A 6,000-nucleotide genomic window follows, 5' to 3' on the forward strand; every position below is an offset into this window, starting at 1 on the left:
CATCCGCCCTGAACCGGTGTGTCTAAGAGACCAGGCATTCTTAACAGTGACTGAAAGACACAGATACCTGTTTTATAAGGTATTGGACAATTAATTAACGTACAATCATGTCAAACACGTCTTTACGACAAACAACCAAGAAAATCCTTCAGAAGCTTTAATCAGCAGGAAAACTAAATGGATCATCAGAATCTCACCATTTCTGCTCTTTCCAAAGAGAAGCAGCAGTGAAGTAAGTGGTCAAAGATGTTCTGTGTGGTTTGTGACAGGCAATACAGGTGACTCCTGTTTGTTGTTGAGTGCCCTCGTTCCAAGCCTCACTTCATTCCCTCAAGCACCTAATTAATTCTCCTTATCAGCAGCTCCTGGTTAAGTGCTGGGGAACAATTTGTTTTCGCTGGTGGGTAATTAGATGTTTGGGTGATTTGAAAGATGTCTGAGGAAGAGTCAGCCTGCTGTACTCCGATGGAACACAGCAGGAGAAAGAAAAGCAGGTGTGTGGTCTCTGTGTATTGGGGCATGCTGAGTTCCCATAATGCACTACTGTAAATCACTGGCAGGGACCTGCTGTCATGGGAAGTATGTTGATGAAGAGAGGGTCACTCAGGCTCCTGGTGCCAGCATCCTCCCTCCTGCCTGAATAGGGATTTGAGGCTCTAAGTGTGGCAGATTTCTGGTGGCTTGAAAATCCCCTTCCCTGGAGACAGGTTTGTGAGGTCAGTTTGATATTTATTGGTGTGTGTGTGTTTGTGCATGTAATCTGAGCTGTCCCTTAGCCTTTCAAGAGCAAAGGCATATTTAACATGACACTTATTGTTTTGGTGGTTAAGCGTGGGAAGACAGGATGGAATGGGTTTAAAAAAACACCGGCAATTCCGCTTCACAAAACACAGCAACAAAAGGCAAAAGGCCAGCCCATTAAAAAGGAGTAAAAAAAGGTGAATACTTTTAAGGAGGAGGAGGATGATGACAGGCTGCAGAGGACCAGAGATGCAATAGAGAGTGCACTGTCTGCTGTAGCCTGTGCACTATTCCCAGACACAATCACATGCTGGGCTTGGGTCTGCTGGGTGGCCTTCTCCATAATGGGCCGGCAACCAGGGATACAGAGTTGTAACAAGCTCCGGAACAAAGCCCGGCCAGACCGGGCTCTGCTGGACTGTGGCTTCTTAAGTGACAGTGAAAAAGCTCTGCTTTCAGAGAGGCTCTGTATGAATTCAATTTTAACCAAGGGGATTTTGTTAAAGCATGACATTGGAGCAATGGCGCCAGGGTTTAACAGCAGACACAGGGGCCAAAACTGTGTTTCTGGGGAAATGAATGACCAGTTTAGCATATAATGAAAGGGGCATGCTTGCATTTCTCGTTGTTTATGCACCCACTTGAAGAAACACGTAATGTTACAACACAAGACCAACCATTACATTATAGCTAATGCTCGTGTTTAGAGCAACTTACGTAGATTACAGTTTTACAATTACTCATTTATGCAGCTGGATATTCACTGAGGCAATTGTCAGTTAAGTACCTTGCCCATGGGTACAACAGCAGTGCCCCAGTGAGGAATAGAACCAGCAGCCTTTTGGTTGTCCTGCTTTGAGGTCCTGCTTCTTACCACTATGCTACACTGCCACCTTGCTCTACTTGTTATTACTTCTAGCAGGTGCCCTTAGTCACAAACATTCGCATGCCTTTTTGTCTTGGGGGACTTTTCAACAGGGGTATTTTGCTGCTACATCAAATAAATGGAGTTATTTTGGATGAAACCCCAAAAACCTGTAATTGATAACTCAGCTGCAACCATTTGGTTTGATTAATGAAGTAAATGTCACAATATCGCAGCAGGAACAGTAGTAACATATAAATATTTTACAGGGAAATAAAAGTGTTAACCTGTATTAAGTTGATTTATTTTTTCATTATCAGGGCTGCTCTAATTTGGCTCAGGTACCACGCTTGAGCTGATGGTCCCTCTAGAAATAGCCAGCAAAGAAACCGAGATGAATTTAGGTTCCTGTGACCAGTGGGAGATGCGGTGCTTGGTTCGGCTGGACTCTGATTGGCTGGTGTGATCATCATGCACTGGACCATCTGTGATAGATGGCGTTCCTAACACCTTGGGGACAGCGACAGATGGTGAAATGTTTACAAGTCAGGAGATGATTATATTTAACTGTATTTTCATCTTAAATCATGTCAAGTGAAGTAACGACTGCATAATTAACAGAGGAGTTCTTTTATTTATTTATTTATTTTGGATGTCCTTTAATGCTGCCTATCTACCTGGGACGTGACAGTGGCAAGAAGGTTGCATGATTTGATGATGACCCAAAGGTTGACAGACCCAAGAAATCCCAGCTGAAACAGATCCACGGGGACTACAACTGTGCTTTCTCTTTTATGCATACTTTTTTTAAAATTGATATGCCACCAATGGGCTTTTGTGTACCCCTTGAACAAAAGAGGGTAATAGGTTTTGCCTTAAATGGACTTTCTCTCTCATCTTTCTCCAACTTTTTTTCCTTCTTTGAGGTGCTCAACTTTTTTTGTTTAGTACTTGAAGGACATAGCTAACTTAGACCATAGGCAAACTGTGAATGTGGGTAGGGGTTAATCTGTGGAAGGACTACATGAGTGCCTGCATTTCTGTGTATTTGCTTGTTTGTGTGTGTGTGTGTGATATAGTCTGCTGCAGCATTTGTTTGCATTATATGTTCATTGTCTTTCTCTTTCTTTCGTTTACCTCATGTTAGCTCTGTAAGGTTGCTAAGTACCACTTTTTCACCTCTTGTTATTTCCTTAAACCACTGATTCTCAGTCCTGCTCCTGCGGCCCCCCTGCTCTGCATGTTTTCCATCTTTCCCTGCTCTATCTACCTGACTGAACTCATCAGTGGCACTTTTGATTAGCTGGGCACACCTGATTTAATCAGGGGCTCACACTAATTTCAATCAGGTGTGTTTGGAGCAAGAATGGATAGAAGATATGCAGGACAGGGGGTCTCCAGGAGTAGGATTGAGAAACACTGCAGCTTAAACTGTGTTGTATTTTAACTGTGTTGCTTAGCACTTCAAAGATTCACACAAGTTTTGTATAACAATCACTTGATTGTTTGCTGTTATCTTCTATGTTGATTAGTTACAGGAGTGCATTTCAACAGCTAGTCTAATTAGTCCTTAGTTCAGGCATTCATATAGGTGGAAAAAAACTTTGGACAAGGGCAGTTAATTTAAGGTGCATGTTAGTTTTGATAGTGTGAACTTTGTTATCTCCACATGAGTACTTTTATAACATGTTATTATTGGCAAGTAATTTGTAACTTGTTATTACCTCCCCCCCCCCCCCCCTCTCAGCTGACTGTTGTTTCACTCTTTAACATTTATTGGGTGTGTCAGCACCAGTGTTGGGGAGTAACTAGTTACATGTAACGGCGTTACGCAATTAAATTACAAAAAAAATGTAACTGTAATCCGTTACAGTTACTGAGAAAAAATATGTAATCAAATTAGTTACTAATCAAAATGTTGGTGATTACAAAGGGGTTACATCCGAATATATTCTTTTCGGTAAAAAGCTTATATGTAGAATATAAAATTCATTCTGTTGCTTTGCATCTTTTCGCCGTGCAGGAATACCTTCTTTTAGGTGTGTTTTAACCGAACGCGAAGGGAAATTTCGCTTCGCTTTCCTCGCGCGGGTTTGATCGCTTCCCTGATCGCCACAGCAAGCATTTTGATTACACCAACGCTGCTAGCAAGCTAGAAAAGGGGCGTGGCCCCTAGCCATACTTGACGGTGATTGGCTTTCGCCAGGAGAAATTTTCGCTCGAGCCATTTTTTAACTCAAGTGAGCGCTCATTTTGCCCATTTCGCGTTACTCGCAGTTTCTCGCCCATTCTCCTGCTGCCATTGACTTTTCATTCACTCGCGTTGCTCGTAAATTTTGCGTAGCGTTCGGTTAAAACAAACCTTTTGGCATATTTCCGGACAACGCGGGTCAGCAAACCCGTTGGGACAAATTTGAGTGCACCACCATCAAGGGTAGGATGGTTTACAAGGAGCTGTACGTCTAGACAGGCTCCATTCATTTGGCAGTGTGCGCCCAAATTTTGAGCGTTGTTTTTGATTGGTTCTCTTGTTTGAATTTGCACCGCCTCTCGCCTGCCAATCAAACCAATGCGCATCGCTGTAAGTCTAAGGCTAAGCAACCTGAGTCTGGCGTGCTTGCGACCAGCCGAACATGCCGAGGCGGGTGGCCATGTCGTTTCAGTGCTGGAAATTCAACAGTATTTCCTCTCTGAAAAGGGCTCTAACATTACTATACACTGTAAAGTTTGTTTACCAGCGGTGAAAATGCTGTCAACATCGAAATGCTCGATGTCAAACCTGAGGAAACATCTACAGGTAAGTTAATGTAACCACAATCAGTCACATAAAATAAAGTAGCTTACCTCCCAACCCCACCATATTATTTATGTGTGTTGAAGACGTAATTTAGCTCTATATTTTGCTCGATGCCCGTTCAATACGCTTATGTTTAATCTCCATTCATGACAAATTAATTGCTAGCTAGCTAACAGACGCCTTTTGCACAGCCGCACCTCCATTTATGAACCCTTTGATAGAAAATTTTAGCTAACGTTGTCCTCCTTGAATAGTGATGTAGGTAGCCTGTGTGAGATCTAATAATACTCACTAACTTAATTCAGCATTGTGTTTTCATTAAATATTAACTTGGAGAGGTCATTTGGTTGTGAAGTTTCGACAGGGCACCAACAGACTAAATTAATGGTCCTAACTATGCATACTGGGCTTTTTGTTGGGCACACAACGGTAGTTGTTGCCAGTTTGCCCTGTTTGTTTGTAATCTACATACTTGTGATTAGTTTTGGTGGTTGTTCTTTAAAATCAAAACATTCCAATCTTAATTCAAGTTATATTGAAGAACTTTTAATAAAAGTTTGACAGTAATCAGTGTTGAGTACAGTTGTGAGGTTTACACTGTGTGGTTTCAGTTTGTTTTTAGGACTTTTCAGCTTTATTGCCCAGTTTAAACCATTTTTTTTAGAAAAGTAATCAAATGTAATAAGTTACATTACTTTGATGAAGTAATTAAAATAGTTACTTATTACATTTTTAACAGGGTAACTAGTAATCTATAACCTGTTACATTTCAAAAGTAACCTGCCCAACACTGGTCAGCACAGAAATGACAGCCTTTCCTCTCTTGTCGTAGGAAGACCCAGTCATACAAAGACAAAGGGCTGTATCTATGGGAGTCCATTGAGGGAGACCACTGGGGGAGGCTGTGTCACATCACTATCCCATACTGTGATCATAAATTAACTATGTGCATCTGATCACATCCTGTTATATGCCAAAGTTTTACTTCATTGTATATGCTGCTGTTGTGTTGTAATGTTACAATCCTTCTATCAGGTATATTATGTAGCACTTAAGCTGCGGACCGGGCCTGCGCTTCTGGTCCCCGCCGTGCGCTTAGCTCTGGTACTTGTTTGTGTGTGTGTGTATAATGGTGTCCTTGTTTGTACATCGTTTCATGTTGTTTTGTTAGATGCACTTTGTTGAACGCGTGACTTTGGGAGTCACTCTGTATAAGAGTGTCTGCTGGATGTCAAAAATATAAATATAACATTAAATAGACTTGTATCTTTTATGTTGCTCTGGAGAAGACTGCCTAGTGACAAAATGTAAATTTAAATGGTCAGATCGAAGGTGCTTAAGATTAAAACTGTTTGGTGTCAAAGTGCCATGTTTGCTATTTGATGGGATGAACACGGGAGTAGTTCTTATTTTTTCTACTCTTCAAGTATGCAAGAAGAATTCTTCCCCTCTTTTTTATTAATCAATTTAAAAAAAACCTAATAAGCTGCAATTACATAAATGACAGAATCTCACTGTAGTTGCTATTGTTTTTGAATAAGACCTCAGTTCTTCTGAGATAGAAAGAGGTTTCAGTGCAGCTAAAACTGGGGTGATT

The sequence above is a fragment of the Megalops cyprinoides genome, chromosome 2, assembly GCF_013368585.1.
Source record: "Megalops cyprinoides isolate fMegCyp1 chromosome 2, fMegCyp1.pri, whole genome shotgun sequence".
Lineage (NCBI taxonomy): Eukaryota > Metazoa > Chordata > Actinopteri > Elopiformes > Megalopidae > Megalops > Megalops cyprinoides.